The 12882-nt window shown below is 42.5% G+C and overlaps 1 protein-coding gene across 6 annotated transcripts in view; it reads right to left on the bottom strand.

Moving 5' to 3' along the window:
- Positions 1 to 12882, bottom strand: part of sgms1b (sphingomyelin synthase 1b) — a 184138-nt gene that overhangs the window by 134661 nt on the left and 36595 nt on the right. The window lies entirely within an intron of this gene.

Here is a 12882-nt window from a genome sequence, read left to right on the forward strand (position 1 = left end):
AATAGAAAACCATGGAAGGTTTCAAAAAAGAATGGACAAATTCCTCTTAGTTATGGAAATACAGCATCATTAGTCCCAAAACCATACTAAGGAAACAGATAGGCAGTTTTGAAAGGTCAGCTAAATGGATTGGACCTATGGTCTCCTCCTACACAGAACATAACTACATTACAATTAGTGAATAACTTAGGTAATTCACCAGTATACCAATTCTCATGCTGTAATAAAAAACAATGCTGGAAATACTCAGCAGGTCTGACAGCATCTGTGGAGAGAGAAGCAGAGTTCATGTTTCAGGTCAGTGACCCTTCATCAGAACTGGCAAATGTTAGAAATGTAATAGGTTTTAAGCAAATAAAGCAGGGTGGGGCAAGAGACAACAAAAGGCAAGGTATTAATAGGACAGAAGGTCACAGAGAATAACTGAACAGAAGGTCATGGAGAAAAGTCAAACGGTATGTTAATTGTCTGCTGAAAGAATGCTGTATTGGGTGGAGGTTGCGGGGTGAGGCGAGGGGACAGGAGAGGAGGCATCAACTTTTACATATATTAAAACAATTAAATACCAAGTTTATAAAACGTCCAGGAGACCCAACAGAGCTTTTCAAACCGGACCCTACCAAATTCAGTCAAATTTTGCAAATTTTACAGTCACATTTTAAGAATTGTGAATTTCACATATTTAAATTTCACGGTGTCACAACAAACCATAAAAATGATCTACTTAAAACAAAAAAAAAAGGAGGCTTCTGGTTCCAAATGACATTTATTGCATACTCAAATCTTATTGTAAAAAGCTGACTATATACAGGCCACATTCTTTACTCACTGAAGTCAGTGGTTGAATGTGAGATTGGAGCAACCTATAATTGTCTCTTTCTTCATTCCCTTACCCTGCGCTGTGAACACCTGTCTGTATATAGACACGGCTTTCCATGTCGAGTGTTTGTTGGAATTGCAAGACAGCACAGGTGGGAGATTCTGCATTCCAGAGTTCCAAAACTGCAGCACAGGCAAAGTAAAATCTGCTTTTTTTGCAAGATCTTTTTAGCAGGAAACTCCAGCCTACATTTCTTGTCAAAGCCAGGAATTGCATCAAAGGAGTTTAAATCCATTTGCACATTTGTGCCGGGTCAACGATACGCACAGCTTTCAGGAACACCGCGGAGGGTTGTTGAAACCTCAGCCGCTTTTTCTTCACCGCTCAACTCTTCCCCATAGCAGTAATATTGTTTGAGCTTCTTTGCCATGCAAGAAAACACCTATTGAGCACAGGCATTTAATTCAGCATGGAGTGTTGTTTGTTTGACTTTTCCAGCCCAGAACAGGACATCTTTATTTTAAGCTTTGTGGATTGCAACATGTCGAGATCCAAATCAAGTGGCTAAATCCATCAGTCGTGTAGCATTCTTGGCAACAAACTGAACCTCATTAAGCTGAACATTGTAACCCTGCTAAACAATGTCTGTTAAAAACTATGTTTTTGGTGTCAGTGAGAGTTTCTGAGACAAAGTCAGAGTAGTATTTCAGGTGAGCTGCATGACATTGTACTACCTGAAGAATTCCAACTGGCTGTGGAGGAAGTGCGATGTTTTCCCCAATTTCAGCCATATTTCCAACTGCTGCTTGTATCAAAGCTTGCAGCTAGGGCAGCTTTTGAAGATCTTTTGAATGTAGCTTACCAGTTTATCGACTTTACCAAACTCACTTTTCCACAGCTCACTGAAGAGAAATTATATGTGCATTACATGTAATATGGACAGCATTAGGCATTAGACCTCGGAGCAGAGATTTGAAAGACTTCGTCATGTAAGTTGCATTGTCACTAATGAAAGCAAACACTTTGTTAAAATCTGCACCGTATTTTGAAACTGTTTTGATTGTCGATTGGGGAACTGTGGTGCAATTAATAGCTTCTAAATGGATACAGACTGTGAGCACGGTTAGCTTTCCTGACTGCACATCTTCTGCCTTGCCAGACATAAAATCAAACAAAACATGTAGCACATCGTTGTCTTGCTCATCGGTGGACTCATCAGAAATCATTGCAAAAAGTCTTACATGCATTAATCTGAGACTTCAGCATCTCACAATGTAGAACAAAAACCTTTGCTAGGTAGTCCTGTTGTAGTTTATTTGCACTTGGCAAACAACCACCATTTTGCACATTACGTTGAATGAATACCCACAGCTTTGGGTGATAAGTTTTTCCAATGGTATGTTGGCTCTTGCAAAAGCATCCACAAGCTCCACTGTAACCAACTAACAATTTTCTGAGCTCTCGTCAACTACTTAAAAATCATTGCTTGCTTTTTAGTGTGTTCATTTTCTAGGAGTGCACTGTTAGACAATCTGCTGTGTTGGCTTTCGGACTCTAAGTGGCGCAGAACCGTTGCCCATCGTGTGAGATCCAACGAAGCACTGCAGCTTGTACAAAACAGTATTCCGCCATCAGCATGCAGAATTTGGCTTCCAAATTCTTTCAATGTGCTGCAGTACTGGTTGCAGCCAGTTTTGTTCTTCTCATTCTGGCAGTCTCACCTGTCTAATACTGGAGACCGCTTCTCTCAAAACTGCACCGAAGTCCTCCATCATTTACCAGTCAACAAGTTGAGCCTTGTGTCAATCACTAAAACACGGGATGTTCGTAACATGCCCAGTAATCAGCGAGGTGAGCCTTGCGTCAGTGAATAAAACGCGCAACGATAGCAAAATGGCCGATTTCACAGAGGACCCAAGATTCCACAGTCCGTGACGCGTTTTTCACAGCCGTGAATTTGGTAGGGTCCTACATATATAGACTGAAGTTATATCCCCCCCATCTGGTGCAATACCTAAACCTTCTAGACAAGCCGTCACTCTAGTTACCTTTAGTGCACTAGGAGTCAGACTACTGACTCCCTCCCAAATTATACTGCAATTTTTTGCATCAATGAACACCTTAAACCAGTTTCCACTGGTATTATCAGCAAACTTTCATGTCAAGGATGAGTCTTCCTTGTGAATGGCTGGGGTGGAATTTAGAGGTCAGTGTTAGCTGTGGGTCTGCAGATGGTTTATGAGCCCACAGTTAGGACATCAGTTGTCAGCTGGTTGAGGTGGTGGCAGATTGCTGGCACAGGTAGCTGCCTTCTCTTTCTATCTCTCAAGCCATTCTTTCAGTGGCTGCTCTTGTTGATTGGAAGATCGTGACACCATTTTTGACGATGAATTGCCATTTTGGTCACAACTGGGTATCTGCTTTCCATGTGTTTTATGTTAATAGAGCAGACCTTCATGCAGGCTTTTACATTGTCTTTGAAACATTGCCTTAGGCGCCTGTGTGAACGAGCTCCCTGGTGTAGCTGAGTGGAGCACCTGTTGGGCAGTCTTGAGTCGGGCTTTCTGACGACAACCCATTCATCTCAGCTGATCTGATATTATCATGGCCTCTATACTTGGCATATCTTTTTCCATGGATACAAGAGCGTCCAACAACTGCAGCCTCAGTTTCCATTGTTTCAAAATGATGGTGGACAACCCAGCTAATTACAAAATTAGTAAAATTATAATTTTTGATGCATCATCTGTCTGCCTTTAAAACATTTGACAATCAAGTCAGACACCAGTAATGAAATATGCTATGTCCCAAACAATGGAAGTAGCCAATTCTGTGATACCCTTTTTAAAGTTCCTCATGTGCAGTTTCTGTTTTCAAATAATTTTAACCCTGACAAGAAATTGAAGAGAACTAAAGCTGAGAAGAGCAGTTGTTCTACCTGCTCCTTATGGAAGCAGGACAGTTGTAAATATACAGGATCATAGCAATTAATTTGCCTCATTTAAAATTAAATCCACCTGCTGGCTACCAACATTACCAACCAATAGCTGAAAAGATTTCTGGAAGTTACTTCAACATTTAATATTAATTTAATACACAAGTCCACTTGACATTCAAAATATGTTTTCTACAAAATATCTCAGTTCTTTAAATGCTTTGAAGCTACAGCCAACATTAGTATTATGATCTATTTGGAGGATATTATATTCAACCTCATACAACACTGACAGATTACACCCACATGGCTATAATCTTGGTACATCAAGGAATAAACATTAGAAAGTAAAAGCTGATTTAAGCTCCCAATATGATGTTCACGTTCATTTTTGAAATTACCAATAACCTGAAGAAAGCACCACTGACATCTTAAACAATTTAACAGGTTCCATATGTTCTCTGCAAAACGTACTTAGCTCTCGTCACCAGTTTATTTCCTCTACGACGAGCACTTTGTTTCCTGACCTTGCAATGCTTCAACAGGTCATTGCAGCATTTAAGAACACACTTAATCCTTCCTTAAGGATTCTTAACACAGGGAAAAAAAATGTTGAAATCAATGCAAAGCATTTCCTGTATCAAGTAACAACATGACTAATTCTAAAGTCGGCAACAGCAATAGTTAATCCAAACATCCAAAGAACTTGCGATCCACAAAATGTAACTTGACATCACATATCACGAGATGGTTTCGGACACAGATTTATGGTTCTCATAGGCACAACTATGGAATTCCATTGCCAAAATACTGCATAGAAATCCCAGAAACCCATGTAATTACAAATGGCATTCTACTGAGTCTGTGGTTGACTTTTAACTGCCCTGTGAAATGGCCGAGCAAGCCACTCAGCTACCTTCTCAAGGGGAATTAGAGATGGGCAACAAATGCTGACCTTACCAGCGGCACCCACATCCCACGAAAGATTTAAAAAATTCTCAAGAACTTACTTGGATGCTGTGAGTTCTCAATACAATGTAAAGTGTTTTATGATGTGCATTAAGTTGGGAATCAAGTCAGCAACTAAACACCTGAGCACATTAAAGCAAAGAGATGCAAGAACACATTTCAATATCGAATGCACCAAATATAATATATGATAAAGTCGCATTTAAAAAGGCCCCATGAAATTTGCTGGACTTCTTGAAAAGTTTACATATCTTAATTTTGTTGCGCCAGTCACTGCATCCTTATGAGCAACAATCCCAATGGCCCTATTCTCTTCTACAGCTGATCTTAATCTAACACAGATGGCTGATCTCATCACAGCCTCAACTCCACTTTCCTGCCCGTTCTCCATAACCCTTCAACCCTTTACTAATTAAAAGCCTGTCTATCTCCTCAATGTCCCGGCATCCACTGCACTCTGAGGTAGTGAACTCCACAGACTCACGACTCTTTGAGTAATTTCATGCAGGAGGCCTCCACACTGAAGCATTCCGAAGTTTCTCTCCATTTAGGTAATAATTTGCCTTTCTATTCTTCCGACCAAAGTGGATAACCTCACACTTATCAACGTTAAACTTCATCTGTCAAATTTTGGCCCATTCACCTAATCTATCCATAACCATTTGTAAATTTCTTATTTCTTTATTGCAACTTACTATCCCACCTGATTGGACTCTGGCAGTGGATCAATCACCGCTGCTCTCCTTATTCCCCTCTAGAATGTCTGCTTGCCTACAAACAACCTGGTCACTTTCTCCCTCCAACCTACTCATCTGAAGCCTTTGCCTCTTCCAAGCAACCCAACCTTGTTCTCATCTCTCTGGAAAAACCTTGTTCTCTACTACCACACCACGACCATCGCCCCAAACCTTACACAGAAACATTCTCACCTACATCCACCCTCATTTCCTCCCTCAGTCTCTGCACAACACAATTCCTTATTCTTGGAAATTTCAATCTTCCTCTCTCCTCTTAATTCACTGCCCTCCTATACTCCCCAAGCCTCTACTTCCACATAAACTCTCTTATCCATATTCATATACCTCGTCACGTCCTGTGGTCTCTCCACTGCCACACTTTCGACCACTGCCAAGGGCAACTAAACCACTTCCTTACATTTCCTTCACAACTCCACGTGCGTCCCTGGGAAAAACATTTCAAATAATTTACAACTGCATTGCCTTTCACCTTCCATTTACCATCATAGTTCTGCAGCAGCCGATTTGCTGAACCCTTTCACCTCCACTTTCGATGCTCTTATGCCCAGCAAAATCTTTACACTCTCTGCTGATCGTTCCCTAGCATAATCCTCATCTTTAATCCCCCAAATCCAGTTTCCGGGGGGGGGGGGGGGTGCAAACACAGAACTGATTTAGCCATTTATCAAGAATTGGCTGCATAACATCACACACCTCAGGCCACCTTTCATCTGACAATACCACCCACTACTTCAGAAACCACCTCCTGCAGAGCAAAAACAACCACCAGCTTCTTTCCACCAACCATCTCCTAAAAATCCCACCCTTTCCCTTCCACTCAGAGTTCAAATAAGTGTGGCAAGCTCAAGCATTTCTTTGTCATCAGCATTGAGACCATCAATTCACTTCCCTCTATCCCTTGCTTTTGTCAACCAAGCCAAACCTCTCCCAAAAGCTACCCCCTGCCCTAGCTTTGCAGCTGCATCTCTCTCGCTTGCTTGCTCTCTCTCACGCTCCTCTCCCTCATACCCGCTCCAGGTTCATCTTGTCCCATCCCACTAAACAACTAGCAATGAACTTCCATTCCTGGCCCCCATGCTCAATGCCAATGTAAATGATTCACTCTTTTCAGGTATTGTATCCATCCCTTTCATAAGCACTATTACCCCTCAATAAAATCCACCCTTAAGCCCTTTATCCTTGCATCCCATCTCCAATCACCCTTTCATCTCCCAAGTCCTTGAAGAATTCCCAAAATGTATGCCCACCTTTCCTGCAAATTCCCATTTCAAACTCAGGCTTCTACTCTGCCACAAGGGCAAAACACTGCTATCTAAAGCCACAAACATATTTTGTGACTGATTGTGTTTTATTACCCTTCCTTGTCCAATCTGAACCCTTTAACGCTGTTGACCACACCATCCACCTCAAACATCTCTTCTCCATTGTCTAGTTCAATGGGACTGCCCACAACTGTCTCCATTCTTACCTTTTGAATTGTAGCCAGAGCATCTCCAACAATATCATCTCTCCCTGCTTCAGAGGCACCTCACCCACCCCACCAAGGAACTCTATGGCCCCTTCTTCCTCTTCAGCTTCATGCAAACCCTTGGCAGATATGGGATTGACTTCCACAAGTATGCTGATCACATCTACTTATCTACCATCTGTTTTGACTTCTCCACTGCCTGTGTTGTCAGACTGCATTACTAACATCCAATGTCGGATGACCACAATTTCATTCAGCTAAATATTGTCAAGATCAAAGTCATCATGTTTGGACCCTACTGCAAGTTGAATACCCATGCCAACAATTCCTTCCCCTCCTCTCTCCAGCCACTCTATCAGGCTCAACCAAACTGTTTGCAACCTTGGCACCTTCTCTGGCTGAGCCAAGTTTCCAACCGTATAACCTCTCTATCATAAAGATCATCTACTTCTCCATAATATATGCCACACCTCACCAATGTGCCACTTTTGTCTTTGTCACCTCCATACTAACTATATTAATGCTCTCCAGGCCAGCCAAGTGTCCACAATCTAGCACAAAGTTCAGCTCCTCCAAAATGCTGCTACCTGTCCAGCACCAAATCATGCTAACCCCATCACCTCTGTCCTTGCTGAACTGGCTCCTGATCCACCAACGCATCCAATTCTAATCCTTTTGTTTAAATTCCTATATGGTCATGCCCCTGCTGCTCTCCATAACCTCCTTCAGCCCTACAACTCGCAAAACTCTCCATTCCTCTGACTCTGGGCTCTCATGTCATCATTTAGGTCCCATGCTTTAGAATTCCGCACTCAAAACCCTCCATTTCCTCCTCCTTTAGGAGGATCTGTAAAGCCCACCTCTGTGACCAAGCTTTTTGCCACCCATCCCACTTTCTCCTTTGGCTTAGTGTCTCCCCTTAAGCCCCTAAAGCACCTTGGGATATTTCCTGCATTGAAGGCACCATATAAATGCAACGTGTCAGCTTTCATGTTGAAATGTTTGTCGTCTCCCAACATGAAAGCTGAACTGGTCCAACAGTGGAACACTGCTCATACATATACATACAGTGCTCCTTTGTGACTGAGCTCAATGCAAGTGGAACCAACAGCATGATTCCAGTCTGCTGTGTGGGCATTACACTCCACAGATATCAGTCTCAGGTGAGTACCCAGTGTAAAAGAAACCTATGCATTTATCTCAACTGATATTGCTTTGTAAAGGAACAAATACACTGTTGCACATCAAGGCTGTTGCAACACTAACAGCTCTCTGAAATAAGTTTTACTCAAAAGGAGGTAACTTTATTTTTAAAACAATATGTAGGAAGATAGCTAAGCAGTATACTTTATAGGATCTCTTTTGTTTAAACATCCATGATCACAATGTCTAGAAATGTACAGTATAGTTTTAGCATACAAATAATCATAAATTTTAATCACAAGACATTACTTTGTATAGGAAGGATGATTTATTTAGGGGGGAAAAGAGAAACAAGATAACTAACAGTACACTGAAACAGAGGTGGAAGAGGAGAAAATGGCAAGACCCATATGACCCTTTAAAAACATGATGTTTACTGGTAGGGCTGGTGATTTGTCATGAAAAAGTTTGCAGAGATCTTGGGCAATCAGTAGAAGATTAGGAACACCATCCTCTGAAAAGCCAGAATTGATGTAGAGCTGAAGAATAGCCAAAATACACTCTGGCTCGGATATATTACAGTTGCTCACAGCAAGAGCTGAAAACAACTCAGTCAAATAGAAAGCAAGCAACCAAATCAGCTGAACCTAAGATCTGAAAAAGAAATCAGACATCGTCAGCCTCTCTCTCCAATCCCTGCTGCTCTCTCCATCCTGGTAGAATGACTAAAATTATAAAAGCCATGCCTTCTACAGCTACAGCAGTCCATGAAAGTCATAAGACATGATATGACAAACCACGAGTCTTATGACTATGAAACATGAATCTGTCTCACACCCTTGGCTAAAGCAAATGGCAACAGAAAAAGGAAGCTGAAATCAGAGGCAAGGAGCAATCAAATAACTAAGTGAATATATTTTCAAAAGCAGAAAGAGTTAAAAATATGCCAGTGCAATTTCAAACTATCCTACTTGTAAAATCACCAAATGACATAACTGAACTTGGCTTCAAGCTACTTATAGCACAAAGGTTAACCGGTAGGTCACACCAAAGTAGCAGAAAACTGTAGTCACTGAATGATCTTCATTAAGATTTTCAGATTCTGATTGCATCCTACAGTAGCAATACAAATTCTGTAATTAAATCAATTAAAAATGAATCAAACCATCAAACCATACTTTTTCAATTAGGTACTGTAACCTATTGCCTTGACACCAAAGAACGGCTAGACAGTTCATGAAGTACTGAGTACCATGGGCTCACTGATAGATCGACTCTAATACCAGACTTTGTATTTACTAATATCACAAAGCATTAGCATTTTACAAAAAAATGTAGAAAGCGATTTGACATTGATATAAAAGGAAAATTATTTTCAGTCTCTGCCACTGTTATTTCACAGTAAAAAGTAACAAATTACACTGTTCCTCTTGAACTCAAAAATTTAAGATGTACTGGCTCATGTGGAGCATTAACACTGGCATAGAACAGTTAAGGCCAGATGGCCTGTTTATGTGCTGTACATTCTACAAATCTACTGTCATCATCGGAATCTAGCTCCATAAGCCAAACACGAATTGCAATTGGAAAGTATTTCTCACTAGTACGTGGGTCAGCTACCAATCCTGAGTTTCAGCATTACTTGCTTTCCTATTTTCCTTTAGCCACAAAAAGCAATATTGGGAACAAATGATATTCCATCATTTATAGCAAAGTGAAAACTGTCGTTAAAATAATGAGATCATAGAGAATGAAGAGACTTTTCACTCAGGCAACAAATGATGAGAAAGTCATGCCTCCCAACTAAAAATCCTTGGTTTTCTAGACAGACACAGGAACAAGAATAGCTAATAGATCACGGCTGGTCTGTAACTCAACTCCATTTGGCAGCCTTAGCTCCATATTCTTTAATACCCTTAAAAATCTATCAATCTCAGTCTTGAAAGCTCGAACTATCCTAGCACCATAGCTTTTTGGGTGAAAAATTCCAGATTTCTACTATCCTACATGTGAAAAAAGTGCTTCCTGATTTTGCTCCTGAATTTTTTTTTATATTCATTCATGGGATTGGGCTTGGCTGGCTATGCCAGCATTTATTACCTATCCCGAAATGCCCTCGAGAAGGTGATGATGCACACCATTGAACCGCTGAGGTCCTTGGGGTGCAAGTACACCCACAGTGCTGATAGGAAGGGAGTTCCAGGATTTTGGCCCGGTGACAGTGAAGGAACAGCGATATAGTTCCAAGTCAGGATGGTGTGTGACTTAGAGTTACAAGAGTTATACAGCACAGTAACAAGCCCTTCGGCCCACTGTGTCCACACCTGCCATCAAGCCTAGCTATTCTAATTCCATTTTCCAGCACTTGGCCTGCAGCTTTGTATGCTATGACGTTTTAAGTGCTCATCTAAATACTTCTTAAATGTTGTGAGGGTTCCTGCCCCTTCAGGCAGTGTGTTCCAGATTCCAATCACCCTGTGGGTGAAAAAGATTTTCCTCAAATCCCCTCTAAACCTCCTGCCCCTTAACTTAAATCTATGCCCCCTGGTTACTGACACCTCAACTAAGGGAAAAAGTTTCTTCCTATCTACCCCCCTCATAATTTTGTATACCTCAATCATGTCCCCCCTCAGCCTTCTCTGCTCTAAGGAAAACAACCCTAGCATATCCAGTCTCTCTTCATAGCTGAAATGCTCCAGCCCAGGCAACGTCCTGGTGAATGTCCTCTGCACCCTCTCCAGTACAATCACATTCTTCTTATATTGTGGCGACCAGAATTGTACACAGTACTCCAGCTGTGGCCTAACTAGCATTTTATACAGCTCCATCATAACCTCCCTGCTCTTATATCCTATGCCTTGGCGAATAAAGGCAAGTATCCCATATGCCTTCCTAACCACCTTATCTACCTGTGCTGCGGCATTCAGTGATCTACGGACAAGTACACCAAAGTCCCTCTGACCTTCTGTACTTCCTAGGGTGCTACCATATATTGCATATTCTCTTGCCTTGGTAGTCCTCCCAAAATGCATCACCTTACACTTCTCAGGATTAAATTCCATTTGCCACTGCTCCGCCCATCTATATCGTCCTGTAATCTAAGGCTTTCCTCCTTACAGTTTACGACACCAATTTTCGTGTCATCTGTAAACTTACTGATCATACCTCCTATATTCACGTCTACATCATTAATGTACAATACAAAGAGCAAAGGTCCCAGCACCGATCCCTGTGGTACGCCACTGGTCACAGGCTGTGATGCTGGGGACCTCAGGAGGAGGCAGGGATGGATCACCCACTTGGCACTTCTGGCTGAAGATGGATGCAAATGCTTCAGCCTTGTCTTTTACGCTGATGTGCTGGGCTCCCCCATCGTAGAGAATGGGGATGTTTGCACAACCTCCTCCTTCTGCCAGTTGTTTAATTGTCCACCACCACTCATGACTGGATGTGGCAGGACTGTAGAGCTTAGATCTAATCTGTTGGGTTGTGGGATCACTTAGCCCTGTCTATCACATGCTGCCTCTGCTGTTTAGCATGCAAGTAGTCCTGTGTTGTAGCTTCACCAGACTGACACCTCATTTTTAGGTATGCCTGGTGCACTCTTTAAACCAGGGTTGGTCTCCCAGCTTGATGATAATAGTCAAGTGGGGAATATGTCGTTACATGAGGTTACAGATTCTGCGGCTGATGGCCCAGATGCCCAGTTTTGAGTTTCTAGATCTGTTTGAAATCGATCCCATTTAGCACAGCGGTAGTGCCACACAACAAAATGGTGGGGACCCTCAGTGAAGGGACTTCGTCTCCACAAGGACAGTGCGGTGGTCACTCCTACCAATACTGTCATGGCCGGATGCATCTGCGACAGGTATATTGGTGAGGACGAGGTGAAGTAGGTTTTTCCCTCCTGTTGGTTCCCTCACCACCTGCCGCAGACCCAGTCCAGCAGCTAAGTCCTTTTGGATTCAGCCAGCAGTAGTGCTACAGAGCCACTCTTGGCAGCGGACATTGAAGTCACCCACCCAGAGTACATTTTGTGCCTTTGCCACCCTCATTGCTGCTTCCAATTGGTGTTCAACACGGAGAAGCACTGACTCATCAGCTGAGGGGGACAGTAGGTGGCGATCGGCAGGCGGTTTCCTTGCCCATATTTGACTTGATGCCATGACACGTCATGCGGTCCAGAGTCAATGTTGAGGACTCACAGGGCAACTCCCTTCCGACTGTAAACCACTGTGCCACCACCTCTGGTGGGTTTGTCCTTCTGGTGGGACAGGACATACCCAGTGATGGTGACGCCTGTGATATTGTCTGCAAGGTATGATTCCGTGAGTATGCGTATGTCAGGCTGTTGCTTAACTAGTCTATGGGACAGCTCTCCCAATTTTGGCAAAAGCGCCCAGATGTTACCAAGGAGGACTTTGCAGATCGACAGGGCTGTGCTTGCCATTGTTTCCGCTGCCTAGGTCAATGCCAGGTGGTCCATCCGGTTTCACTCCTTCTCTTAGACTGTGTAGCGGCTTGATACAACTGAGTGGCTTGCTAGGCCATTTCAGAAGGCATTTAAGAGTCAACCACATTGCTGTGGGTCTGGAGTCACATGTAAGCCAGACCAGGTAAGTACAGCAGATTTCCTGCCCTAAAGGATATTAGTGAACCGGATGCATTTTTACAACAATCGACAATGGTTTCACGATCACCACGAGACAAGATTTTTTTTAAACTCCAGATTTATTAATTGAATTCAAATTCCATCATCTGCCGTGGTAGAATTCAACCCATGTCCCCA

Source organism: Heterodontus francisci, chromosome 20 (assembly GCF_036365525.1).
Source record: "Heterodontus francisci isolate sHetFra1 chromosome 20, sHetFra1.hap1, whole genome shotgun sequence".
Taxonomy (NCBI): domain Eukaryota; kingdom Metazoa; phylum Chordata; class Chondrichthyes; order Heterodontiformes; family Heterodontidae; genus Heterodontus; species Heterodontus francisci.